General features: G+C 35.9%; 1 protein-coding gene across 11 annotated transcripts in view; it reads right to left on the bottom strand.

Moving 5' to 3' along the window:
• SGCD (sarcoglycan delta) overlaps nucleotides 1-13,968 on the bottom strand; it is a 1,323,040-nt gene that overhangs the window by 480,642 nt on the left and 828,430 nt on the right. The gene's annotated exons all lie outside the window — the stretch shown is intronic.

Here is a 13,968-nt window from a genome sequence, read left to right as displayed (position 1 = left end):
TTCAAATAAAGACTTTTGATTTGTGGTGGTGCAGGGGGCGCGCATTGGGGCTGCAGAGGGGCATGGGGGAAAGACTTATACCAGTAAGACAGATAAAAATATACATGTCAAACAGCTGCAGGACTACTAAACTTCTTCTGATTGGTCAGAACTTTTTAGACTCTTGATGCTGGACAGAACTCTAAGCATTCTTAAAAACAAGCCAAGCCAAAAGGCTTCCAGTTTTCAGCACTATGTTTGCATATGGTCTGTGTGGGAGAGGGGACATTCCAGTAGCAGCAAAAAAAAAAAAATTTGAGTTTTAAGAAAGTGCAAAAGACACCATTTCCTAGGCAAGGTAGGAAATAAACAGGAGTGCATTTTCTCCCTGAAACGTCCCCATTTGTTTCATTCAGAAGTATGTTTGGCATTAAGAAGAAAGATTTACAAAAGATTAAAGAGATGAAGCTTCAAAAAGTCATTTAACCTGGCAGGACTTGTAGGTGAATTTTATTTCTTTTAACATCTGAATGTAGCTACATGAATAGACAGTAGAATTTCTCTGAGCTGTTTACTGGAAAACTTGCAAATTGCCACATCAACAGATTTTGTAGGAGATTTGTTTTACCTTCTAGCTATTCACGTACTGATTTTTCCCCTCCTGTGTTCTCATCGCTAAATTCCTATCTCTGCATTATAAAAACAACCAATAACTTTTGAAAGTTAAATCATTAACTCAACAAATGTCTTGAGAATTTACTATGTAATAGGCCTGTGCACAGAAAGCCTGCTTTCTAGTGAGGGAGTAAAAGCAAGCAATAAACAATTAATTTAAAAAGAATACCTAAATTCAACAATTTCAAAATGTCGTTATTGTTGTAATAGATGTATGCTATGGGAACACAGAGAAGTTGGAAGAAAATCATATTGAGAGGGTCAGGGAAACTTTTATGAGATAATGTTTGAGTAGTTTCAGAAACAAAAGTTACCCAAAACAGCAATCAAGAGAATAAAATGAGTACTGTCAAAGTTAGATTGGCACATTGTTCAACAAGCTCACTTGAGGATTACTTAACCCTCCACAAGTATTCACCAGTGTTTGACTTTGCTATTTACTATTTCATTAGAGCTGACTTTGAGAAGGTACTTGTTGACAAAGACTTAAGACCTGTAGAAAGATAATCTCAAAGTTACAGTTTGATTTCTCTGAACAAGGTCCCCAACCCCCAACCGGGTCTGTGGCCGCACAGCAGGAGGTGAGCTGCTTGGTGGGCAAGCGAAGCTTCATCTGTATTTGCAGTGCTCCCCAGCACTAGCATCGCCACCTCAGCTCCACCTCAGATCATCAGGCATTAGATTCTCATAGGAGCACCGGTCCCTGGTGCCAAAAAGGTTGGGGACCGCTGCTCTATAGGACTAATCCATTTTGTCTCTAATTCAAATTCATTTCCAAACACTTTTATTGGTAGACTACAGATACTTTGTTCTATCAAATACTCTTTGATCCAGGTTTTCTACCTTCCTATTATTATCATTCATTAATGTGTTGAATAAAACCTTTGACATATATTCCTTACATATTTGAATGAGAGTCACGTTTATACTTTCTGAATATTATACTTTGACAAAGTGAGTCAGGGTCAGTAGGCATTAACCTGGAAGTTAGAGTGTGGATTCCTTCTTTTAAATGTTCCCCGCCCCCCACCACCACCCCGAAAAGATCACAAGTACAGAGCAAAAAATAAAACAGTATGTTGAAACATAATAGTTTACTTCCTCACTCTCCCCAACTGGGCATCTGTCTCTGGGCTTAAATCTCTAAAAGTTATCTCATTAACTCTTCTTTTTAGGCTTATATTACTCTCTCATAATTTACCTTTTTATGACACCTATCAACTCTATGAGATATAAAGAATTTAGTTTACTCCTCTTTGTTTACTCCAACTTTGTATTATTCTTCTGTGGTTATACCTGTAACTTTAATATACCTAACTTTTGTCTTGGTTCATTAAGCTCAGGCCAAAAAAATGTCATCTTCCCATTTGTTAAAGGTATTCACTCCTTCACTCTTCCTTCGGCAATCCTTCTCTTGACTCCGTGTCTACCATTATCTGTCAACCTTGCCTCACTTTTACTGTCAAGATTTATAACATTTGGTTAACTTGTTTATGTATTTTCTTTATAGGTTGATTCTAAAGTTGGAAAAAGGAGTGTATTATGACTATATAAACTGTTCATTGGTGAGCCAGGTAGTATACTAAGATGTCATTTATTTCTCTTTGGATTCAATATCATAACCCCTAAACCACAAAAGTCGAATGCATTATTTTTTTATTGTTATGCTTATTTGGTCATGGTTTCCTTTTACAGACTGATGTTCTGTTGAATCTGTGGTTTCTAATTGTCTTTCCTTTACAGAAGACACACAGGCTTTTTTCACATCACATCACTTGGCTCACTGGCAAAACTCTCTACTGGTAGCAACCTGCTCCATTTTTCTTCTTGATGATATCATTCTTAGAGTCCTTGGACTTCTCAGATTTTAACTAAACACTTTCTAGACCTGCTGCACAACCGGTATCGAAACCAAGCCCCAATACTAAAGCAGACATACTAGTTTTTTCTTGTTGTTATTGTCACTGTTGTATTTTTTGTCTTTTTTTTTTTTTTAATGTCATTCAGGAGATAACAGCAGGTCTCCTCACTGTACTCTGGAGACCACCAGACCAAGCTGGATCAAACTGGTCCCAGATGCTTAAGCACGCACAGTTTGCAGCCAAATGACCCTAAACTGACCTCGAGAGCATGATGGAACCAAGATCCACAGAACTCAAGTAACTAAGATGCTTCTGTTGCCAGCCAGATCTATTTAAAAGCAAGAAGTCTGTAATAAGAAAATCCAGTGCCCAGACCAAATATGAAGACATACCAGATGGACCAGTCAAACTGCCAGATTGGAATTCCTCTTTATTTTTTTTTTATTCCCATACCTTACCTAAATCAGCTAAGTTCCAAAACTACCCAATCGGACATTCCTAAATTAAAATTTATAAATATGTATAACCTCTTCTTACCCTCACCTCTTAAAACTTGTCTCAAGTCTTTGAAGAAACAGATCTGAGCTTTGTCTATTTTCTTGTCAAGAAGTCTTACAATACATTCCTTTCCTCTGCAAAAGACACCGTCTCAGGATTTGAGTATTTCTGTTGAGTGATGGGCAATGGGCCCACTTGTTTGGCCCTATTACACTATCTTAAATTTTTTGAAGGGGCTCTTCGTTAGTTTCACCGTTTCTTGCTATCTTTAAGAATTACTTCTTGAATTTCATTCTCAATTTTCAGGAATACATTTAGAATTATGAGAGGTCTAGGTATCTCGATACTCTAAAATCCCTTTATCTCTTTCTCACTTACGGTTTGGCTTAGAACAAAATTCTAGGCTCAAAATAGTTTTCCTCAGAAAATACAAAAAATTGATCTACTGTCTTCTTGACTCTAGTGTTGCTAAGGAAGTTTGATACTAGTTTTAAAATATTTTCTTTTGTATGAGGTTTTCTGTTCTCCCTTCCAGAAGCTTTTGAGATCATTTTATTCTTAGAATTTTGAAAATTAAAGCTAATACATTAGAAACATTTCTTTACTTCTTATTTATGTCACTTGGCTCAGGATATGTAAATTCAACCTATTGTCTCCTTTGAATCATATTTTAAAATTTCTTTGATAATCAAATATTCCACTCCCCAAATTTATCTAGTATCTCTAGAAGTATTTTTAATGGGGTGAAGGATTTCTGAAGTAATCTAATATATTTAACTCTTTTTATTTCTACTAAATATTCTCTTTACTAAATATGTCCTGGGAAACTTATAATTTATTGTTCAACCATTTCATTAATTGAAAAAAAATATTTAATTTATAATAGGTACTTCTTATTCATTGTTTCTTTTTTATAGTGTTCTGTACTTGTTTTATGGGTGACTTACCTTTTTTACTATTAGCAAGGATAAGAGATTTTAAATACACCCTCTGTCCCTCGCATTATCTTAGCAATGGTTACACAAAATTCACTTGTCACATTTGTTTATCATGATTATTTTTCTCTCCTATGCAACTAGTTGTCTTCGTAAGTCTGTCATTTTTTATTTTTATTTAAGAATAAGGAAATGAAAGTTTATTTATGGTTAGGATGTAGAAGAACATGAACAAATGTCACTACTGCTACAATGAAAAGAACCAGCCAGGTCAAATTAATATATACATTTAAAGAAGACATTGAAGAGTTATAGACTCAAAAAAATCTAAAAGAATCTAACTCCAGTGGATTTCATACTTGAGGGCAGTTACTGAGGTTGGAGCTGAGCAACAAGCTTGCTAGAGAAGGATGGCCTTTGTTTAGACAAGGGAAAGTAGCCAAACTTTTGATGGACCTGTAAGCTATTGTGTTGGATTTAAAACCAGAAAAGCCCTAAATGCAAAAAATAAATTCCATAGTCCTAAATGTAAAAGCTAGAGCTATAAAACTTCTAAAAGAAAATTTAGAATATCTTTGTGATTTTGAGTCAGGCAAAGATTTCTAAAGGAGGACACAAAAAGCACAGATCATAAAATGAAAATGTGAATAAAATGGACTTCATCAAAATTAAAAACACCTTCCTTCCAGAAGACACCATTAAGAAAATGGACAGTCAAGTAACAGACTTGAAGAACCTATCTGTAATATATATAAAAGACACAGAACTTATATCCAGAATAGTTAAAGAGTTTCTACAACTTGATAATTTAAAAAAAATAACCCAGTAAAAAACTGGGCAAAAGACTGAACAGACTCTTTGCAAAAAATATACAAATGACCAATAAGCACAAGCTAAAATGCTTAACATTATTTGCTGACAGGGAAATGCAAATTAAAACATCAGATACCATTTCACATCAACCAGAATGGTTAACATTAATGAGGTGAACAATACATCTGTTAGCAGGCAGATAGAACAATTGGATCTCACACATTGCTTGTGAGAGTATCAAGTGGGAGTTGGCTACATTGGAGAACCACTGGGTTACTAAAAGTAAAAAGACACCTATTCCATGACACAGCAATTCCACTCCTTGATATTTACCACGAAGAAATTAAAATTTATGTCCAGACTAATTTGTGTTCACATTCATAAAAGCATGATTGTTAATATTCTCAAATTGGAACAGCTCTGATGTCCACCAAAAGGAGAATGAAAAATTATGACATATACATATAATGATACTGGTGAGAAATAGTGAACAATCTACTAATACACACGAGGACATGGATGCATCTCAAAAACACCATGCTGAATGAAAGAAGCCAGAGACAATTGAATACACCCTGGAAGACCATTTATATGAAGTAGTAAAAGTCCTCCATATTTATTGCGGCAGTATACACATTTGTCAAAATTCAAATTATACATTTAAAATCTGTTATCTCAGGAAAGTTGATTATAAAAATGAATGATGAGAGTGAGCTAATTATTTTAGTGCAGGTGAAATTTCTTCTCTGTTTTATAGTCGAGTCATTTTACATAATGGTTAGGATACAGAACTACCTACATCTGAAACAAATTCATGTATGGTGAAAATGACCTTTGAAACACTAGTATAAAAGTGTTCAGTATTTCACAATAAATGTATCACAAATATCTTCCTCTAGGGCACACATCAAATTGAACACCATATGAAATAATTACTTTATGTATTTTTAATCTATTAATAATAATAAACATCTCTAAGAATCATATGCTATTCAATACAGTGAGGTGCTCACACTAAGAAAAGCATGAAGGAATTGAGAATAAATTAGCCAATTTATGTCTCCCATCCCATCTTACTATATTTCTAGAAATGTTCCCATTGAATAAAACGGCAAATACTTAAATCATTTTTCTCAGCGTTCTTGTCAATCATATATAGTTGAATTGAGATATGTTCAATGTACATAATAGTTAAGATTCTTTTATATTCAGGTCTATTTACCACTAGTTTCCATCAACAAATATGATGGCTGCTTGGCTAAGGGCTCTGTGGCTGTGATGGAGCTAGAATATTAGTTGGCTGTCCTCAAGGATGGACAGGAGAAAAGTAATCTCAGGCTTGGGGTGCCCTGTAATACAAAGGTAAGGACCTTACTTGGACACCCATTAATTGAAAGCTCTAATTTTTCCCTTAGGAAATTCACTCAATGTCTTCAGGAGAAAGTCTTCCAGTTTTTTGCTGGGAGGAGGTCAGGGAGGGCAATCAGTCACACCGCAGTCAGACATTCAATTAATTCTTTCCTTCTTTATGCCCATACTTTTCCCAATTTTTTGAGCCTCACTGAGTGGTTTTATCTTATGTCTTACTAAACTATGATTTATATATCAAAAGATAATATTTCCTTCATTTATCTTCCAAAGATGATTTGAAATATTATCTGGACTGTCTTCCTGTTTATATGTGCATTTTATTTTCTAAGGCGAGAATGAAATTACAGTCACAAACTTACCCAAAATTAAGGTTACAATGCTCTCTACATCTCTACACAAAGGGTTCCAAACTTTTAATGCATGGATGGACTTAAGTGGATCCAAATACACCCTGAAATTCTATACTGATGATGTGTATTTATAAGTGGTCATGTTCTACAAATTCATTCCGTGCTTTCACTATAGAAACAGTATGTAGTGTGATTGAAGAAAGATGTCAGAAAATTAGTGATTGCAACAAATACATTATATTTTTATTTCTGGGGAAGGAAGCTTTGATCAGTTTTATGATATAGATAGATAAATAGATAGATAGATAGATAGATAGATAGATAGATAGATAGAGTTCAAACTATACAAACAGCTCTTCAGACAGCCCATATGAGGTAAAACGTTAAAGCAGTGCTTCTTGACTACTGAAGTCTAATGGATCAAGTCTGGTAGCTTCTTAAACTTTTTCAAAATTCTAATAGAAGACCCATAATCTCTCAAGGAAGGAATTATATTTTGGAGACAAGGAAAGCAAAGGTTACTTAAATGTATTCCTTTTGAAAGCAATCAGGTCCTCACCTTGGAAAGAATAACTAAAAGCTCTGGAAGCTCTAGAAAGAAAATCTTCCAGTCCAGAAGTGGCAAACAGATTTTACCTCCCATGTTACTATTAATTTTTTCTAAAGTGATGTGTTGGGAGGATTATAAGGCTCCTGAGCTGAAATATATTTATGTTCCCCTCCCCCAACCCTGTATCTGTTGAGTATCTACTATTTGCCAGCCAGAGTTGGGAACTAGAAATATATTCATTAAAAAAAAAAAAAAAAAGAATATCTGTCTGAAAGAGGTTGCATTACAATGAAGGAGACTGACTTATAAATAATTATATGACCCCTCTTCATAATAAGAGTCATAATGCAGGTTTGGAAAAGATAGAGTCAAAAGAGAGGAAGTGACATATGGCTCAAGAAAGTCCCAGAAAACTTCCATGAATTGTATCTTAAAAGATGAGGAATTTTCCAGATTTTTTCTAGGTGGGGGGCGGGGACAGTGGGTAGAGATTGGTAGTACAGGCAAAAGGACCGGCGGGTATAAAGGAGAAGTGATTTAAAAAAAAGACATGACATATTTCTGGAAAAATAGAGAAGGTCACTGCAGCTGGTGGAAAGGCTGGAGGTAAAGAGAGGGTAGGAAAACACCGGAGATGATGCAAAAAGGCAGAATGTAATGAGGATGTTTATACTGTACGGCAAGGTCTTTGGACAATTTTTTAGGCAGTGGGGGAGTGGGGGTCACACTTTTCAAATGTTTTCACATTTATTTCCACTTAATCTTCTCAACAAATATATGGAATAGGCATAGATCAGCTAAATGAGAAAAATACTGGTCTGAATATTCGAAAGTGTCACAAAAAGAAATGGCAAAGTAGAGGTGGGTTTAACATCATCGGGTGGTAGTGACAGTGGGGTGGGTGGGTGGGTGGGTGTGTGTGTGTGTGTGTGTGTGAGCACACGCGCACGTTAACTTGGCAAATAACAGCTAAATCTGTATAAGATAGTGAACAGAACAACAACTCAGATTTTTTTTAGTTTCAAAGGCCTTGGGTAAAATTCAGCCCAAGCAAACAAACAGACTGCAAAACAATGCTCAAGGGGAGAAACACCAATCTTTTCTTCAGTAACTGTCAAAAAGAGACTATTCTTAAAATGATAGCTATTTGAATTAGAAACAAAAAATAAAGGCAGAGCGCTACCACATTCAGAAGCAGAATCAAAGAACAATAAAGCAGGTATGATTTAGCGCTGGATAAAAAATTCTGTGAGTAGAGTTAGGCCCTTTATATGCGTTTTAAGGCCCCAAACCAAAAAAAAGAGTATCTTATTCTAACAGGGTAGTTTTAAGAGTTACTTAACCGCTCCCTCCCTCAGTTTCCCTATCTGTAAAATGAGATAGCCTCATAAGAGCCACCAGCAGAGGTAGGGGGGAAAAAGACCTCTAGAATATTTAGAGGAAAAATTAGACTATATCCCGAATAAGACTTTCTTAATGGTATTCTGCCATTTCATGGTATAGAGTAGGTAATAAAATTGAACAAGAAGTCCTGTATAGAAATTCTGTCATTTCTTTATCTAAATCTGTTTGGACTTTCATTTTCCATATTTAACTGATACTTACCAATAATGGTCAAACATGCCTAGAGAGTGTTGCTGTATCACCATTAATTACTAGTTTATTTGAAATTAAATGAAACAATATTTGCTGAAATCTAGGATATTCTAAGGCTTACCTGATCCAAACTCCCATTTTACAGACCAGGAAATTGAAACCCAAGAGTAGGTGGCATGCAGACGTCAAGTAGCAAACTTGGCACAGCTCCTAGCTCAGGAAAGGTGCTCAGTATACACTGGCTGAACAAAGAAAGAAAGCCAGCTAAGGAAACCGACTCTCTAGATTTCCCAGAAAGATTCTTCTCCTTTTACAAGAAAGCAGTTCTGCTGACGCTTTCATGTTTGACACTAAGATATTTATTATCTGAGATAAAATTTCAATGCATGATGAATTTCAGAAGGAATTTACCAAAGGCTGAGGAAAACCGTAAGAGAAGGATCGTCAAAAGACTTCAACAGTTGGCTTCCCAGTGTTGCTGATGTGCTGGGAGGCCAAGAAAATATAGAAACCATCATTCCACATCCAAAGAGAACAGACTAGCATGAAAGTGATCTACACAAACGCTAACACGTGCATAAAACAAGCGTAAGACTTTATTTATGAGAAAGATCCCAAAGAGGGAAATAAGCATGTATACACACACAAACACCCTGACTGTATCTGAAAGCTTCTTCTCTTGAACCACCCATGTTCCCACACTTAGTAGTGACTATCAGAAACCATGACAAAAACTCAAAAGCAGTTTCCCTTTAGTAACATTTTTTGGAGGTGTGTTGAAATTTTCTACTTATATAAGAGATTGGTAATAGACTAGTTTGTACTTCATAGGAAAAGCACTGTTACCTTGCACATATTTGTAATATCTCTGACTTTTAAACTTTATTATGGAAATTGAGACTTTAAAAAGCACAGCTAAAATAAAGACTTATGCCCAAGTCTTATGAAAACTTATATGACAGTATCACAAATCGAGTTGGCGCATAAAGGAACTCAGCTCTTCAGCGTTCCTTCTCAAGACAATTAACCTTGTTGATATTCCTTAAATGTGCTAAATAGTTCCAGGCTCCCTTTCAATCACTCTGCTCAGACAAAATGTAACAACTACATTTAATGACAGTTTTTCCTCAGAATAATTTCCAACATATTAATTAAATGCATTTTTTTTTTTTTTTTTGGCAACAGGGTCAACTTCTTTCAGGGTTTCCAAATACTTGTAATAAAAGTGATACAGCTTTTAGAAAACTACAGCATTTTGCTTCCAACTGAAGTTAAGGAAATGCATAGATATACACAGTGAGTAAGAGAGGCCACATAAAACAGAGCATCATGTCATTTTCCTGCTTAGGAGTGTCATCGCTCATATGATCTCTAAAACCAAAAATAACAGCTTAATATTTATACAGGGATTTTAAGGAACCAGTATATACTAGCGCTATATAAGCACAATTTTATTTAATCCTCACTTTAAGTATATCAAGTAGGCATGAAGATCATCGCCATCCTTCAAATGAAGAAACTGAAGCTGGGAGCAGTTCAGTGACTTGTCATCGGTCGTACATCCAGAAGGTGAAGGAGCCAACATTTGAACCCATGCCGTCTCACTCTAGTGCTCTTTGTTAAATGACACTGGCTCTGCCAGTCATGATACAGTGTTTTCTAAACTGCATGTTTTACAGTTTCTGATACTACCATTTACATTGTTTCGTAATCAATAAGGGTCACACTGAGAAAACCGAACTGTATTTGAGTGCTTTAACGCAATGATCCCTGAGGGCAGTAATGATATTTGCTATTAATTTTTTTTATCTCTCCTCCCTAAAGTTATCAAGAAAACATAAAATTCATTGTTTAATAACCATCGTCCCTCACTGGCCATTTGGAAAGCCTCTAGCAGGGAAATTGTTGTTGCTGTTTTATTTAATTTAATTTAATTTTTTTTTTAGCAGGGGGATTGTTGTCCCATACTTGGTTCGGAATTAAAGTGGAAGCAAGGGTACTTATACCACAGCTAACATGATGGTTAAGGTGTGTTTTGGTGATAAACAGACCTACTCTTGAATTCAGCTTCTGTGGCCAAGCAGTTTGGTTTGTAGCAAAGTTACCTTACTTTTCTCGGTAAGAGATTCCACATCTGCAAATTAGGAATAATAATAATACCAACTCGAGTTGGTATCTTTTGGTGTTTGGCTTTTTACTCATACTGTTTTTGAGATCCATCCATGTTATTGCATTTTTCAGGAGAATGTGTCTTTTTATTGACTTGTGTTCCATTTTGTGAAATGTGTCAGAGTTCATCCATTTTCCTAATGAGGGACTTCTGAGTTGTTTTCAGCATTGGATCATTATAAATAAAACTACTATAAACATGTGTGGATAAATGTTTTCAATCCTCTTGGATAAATACTTAGGACTAGAGTTGCTAAATCTTAGAGTAAACAGTTGTATAACTTCATAATAAGCTTCCAGATGATTTTTCAGAGTTTGGAGTATCTTACACTTCTGCCAGTACTATATGAGAGTTCCAGTTATTCCTAACTTTTGGTGACTTTTAGCCATTCTGATAGGTGTGTAGTGGTATCTGTGTTTTGAATTTGCATTTCTCTGATGACAAATTATGTTAAACACCACTGTTTATGTTTATTGGTCATTCCATATCTTGTTTTATGAAGTGCCTCTTCTTGTACATGTTAGATATATGTGTTATAAATATTATCTCCCACTCTGTAGGCTACTTTCTTAGTTTGTTGTTGTTGTTGTTTGATGAGTAGATGCTTTTAATTTTCATGAAATTCAATTTATATTCCCCCCTCTATGGTTTGCCTCCTGAAATTATACACACTTAACTGTATCAATCATTAAATCATTAATATTCTTAGAGCTTCCTGGTTTTTAGACATGAGGTTTTTAAAAAACATCCTTCTTTTTAAGAGATCAGGGAACAGGTTTAGCCGTGATTTTAAATTTTATTTGGAGAGCTTGTTTAAAAAACAAGATTCCTGGACTTCATTCCAAGAGGTTCTGACTTAAGTCTGGGGAAGGATCTGAGGATTTGCATGCCTAACAAGTTTAGGTGATGCCAATGCTGCTGGTTTATGTACCACACTTTGAAAAGCATTGGCTTAGAAAACTTAAATGGCTTTTCTAATGTTCATGAAGAAGTTTGTCTTTTCTAAAGTCTGAGCCCATAGCCACTAATTTATACTGTCTTCACTTGAAAAGACATCTGAAAAATCTGCTCAGGGCCCTGGAGCATGGGAGGCAGGAAGCATTATGGTAGATTGATATACCAACATTGCCTCATTTCCTTCTTCCTTCCAGGAAATTGGGTTTCGGTCTGTGAGCGGAGACATGTACCTATCTCTACACACTACAGCTGAATCTAGCCTTGTGATAAATGTGCACTGCAAACTAGACGTTCTTCTCCCTGTATGCTCTGTCAACAATCAGAGAGAGCTTTATTTTCCCCTGAAGGGTTGATCAGTCTTTAAACCAGGAACATTTTTATGGCCAAGTCCTTTAAAACTTTCTCTGCTAAATTTATGTTTCAAGTAGTCGGCATCGAGGTGAATATTCTTGACACAACACAGGCATCCTGAATTAAAGATCAACACTCTTAAAGCAAAGAACTCCATCATCAAAATCCAACCCAAACCCCTAAGCTTCTCTAGATTTTTAGGACAAGCAGAGAAGAGCTTTTTAGCTTTCCTTTCTGAAATATCAAGGATGTGTAGGCAGAGAACTGCACTGCAACTATACATCTATTATGTAGAATGTTTGTACTTGTGCAAGGACTCAGAAACGGTTCACTGTATGCATTTTCCTTCTGACTGTTAAATTACCTATTTAGCCTTTGAAACCATGTTAATGGTAAATGAATTCATAAATAGTATGTATACTTAAACTGCTTTATGGATGCACTGATTCAAAGAGGGAAAAATAATTTATCTTCTTTAGGAAAAAAAAAATTCTCCTGAACAAAGAGAAGTGTCTATTTAAATGCCACCCTCACATTTCACTAGTCTCTTAGCATTCTTTCATAGGCAATGTGAATATCAGAGCTCAATAATTTCTGCATGGGCATTGGAGGAGTTTACCAAAATCAGATAGAAAGTATGCGTGCTTCATCCTCTAACAGGTCTATACATAATCGGCCAGAAGTATATGCCACACTTATTCTAGCAGTGAGAAATCCAGAGGTAAAATGAAAGCAGGCCTGTGGCTGGAACTCATTTGCTTTCCATCAGCTCTGGACCTCTCCTTGCACAAATAATGACATATGGTAGCCTTATGTGACATGAGAAGGCAGGCAACGCAACACCTCAGCTACATTGTTCTCCCAGTTCCTGGAAGCCTTTAGATTGAGGTTTTCCCTTTTTCTTTTCTTTTCTTTTTTTAAAGGAAATTAAAATGATAACAAATGAGTTATCAGTAAAATTGTCATAGACAATCTACAGTTTCTCTTGGACATGCCATGTGTTCCCAGAAAGTTAAACCACATTGTCCCAGCACTCTTAACCAGCAGTGTACGCAATCCTACTATTCTATACAGTAGGGAAGCGGAGAGACTTAGATTCTAACAAGTCTGGGAATGAGTCTGCTCCCTGACCCTTCCTTGCTACAAAGCCTTAGAAAACCTTTTTTTACGTATCTCTCCTTTGGTTTCCCAGACCAGAAATCCTATTCTAGATGGATGTTATCAGTCGTACTTGTGATTTTTTCCCCCCAAAACTTATAGGGCAATACCTGACTCTCAGTAAACACACCATTAATGGATTCTCTCTCTTTCCTCCATTTGTCCCTACACACACACACACACACAGAGAGACACATAGAGAGTAGACACCACTCTAATTACATAATATATATGTTATACATATGTGCGTATGTGTATATACACAAACACACAATTATTATTGTAGCCAGAAAAAAAATGGGACCTCTTTAACTACAACTTCAAGTCTGCCAGCATGGGTGCGTATCCAAAAGAAGTATAAAGAAAGCTCCTTCAAAGACCTTAAGATATAATGCAATGCTTTGCCTACGTTTCTGTGGATAATGAAAAATAGAAGTTGCATATTATACAGCATCAATTCTCATCTCTAGATCTGAAGTCTTATCACGTAGGCGCCGGCCCCAATTTCTCTTTTGTTTCGATCAGAGATACCTACACAAATCTCTCCCTTCGCTGTGTCTTACTGCCCTCTGGTCACCTCTTTGTCACCGAGACAACACAGACTTCAGTTTCTCCCATTATGTCTTTATCCCAACACATCCCACAAGCTGGTAGCAGAAGAAAAGGTCATTGCTTAAAAGGAGGAAGGGAAAAAGAAGAAAAT

This window comes from Pteropus medius, unplaced genomic scaffold, assembly GCF_902729225.1.
Source record: "Pteropus medius unplaced genomic scaffold, Ma_sr-lr_union100, whole genome shotgun sequence".
Lineage (NCBI taxonomy): Eukaryota > Metazoa > Chordata > Mammalia > Chiroptera > Pteropodidae > Pteropus > Pteropus medius.
This window is presented reverse-complemented; position numbering and strand designations above follow the sequence as displayed.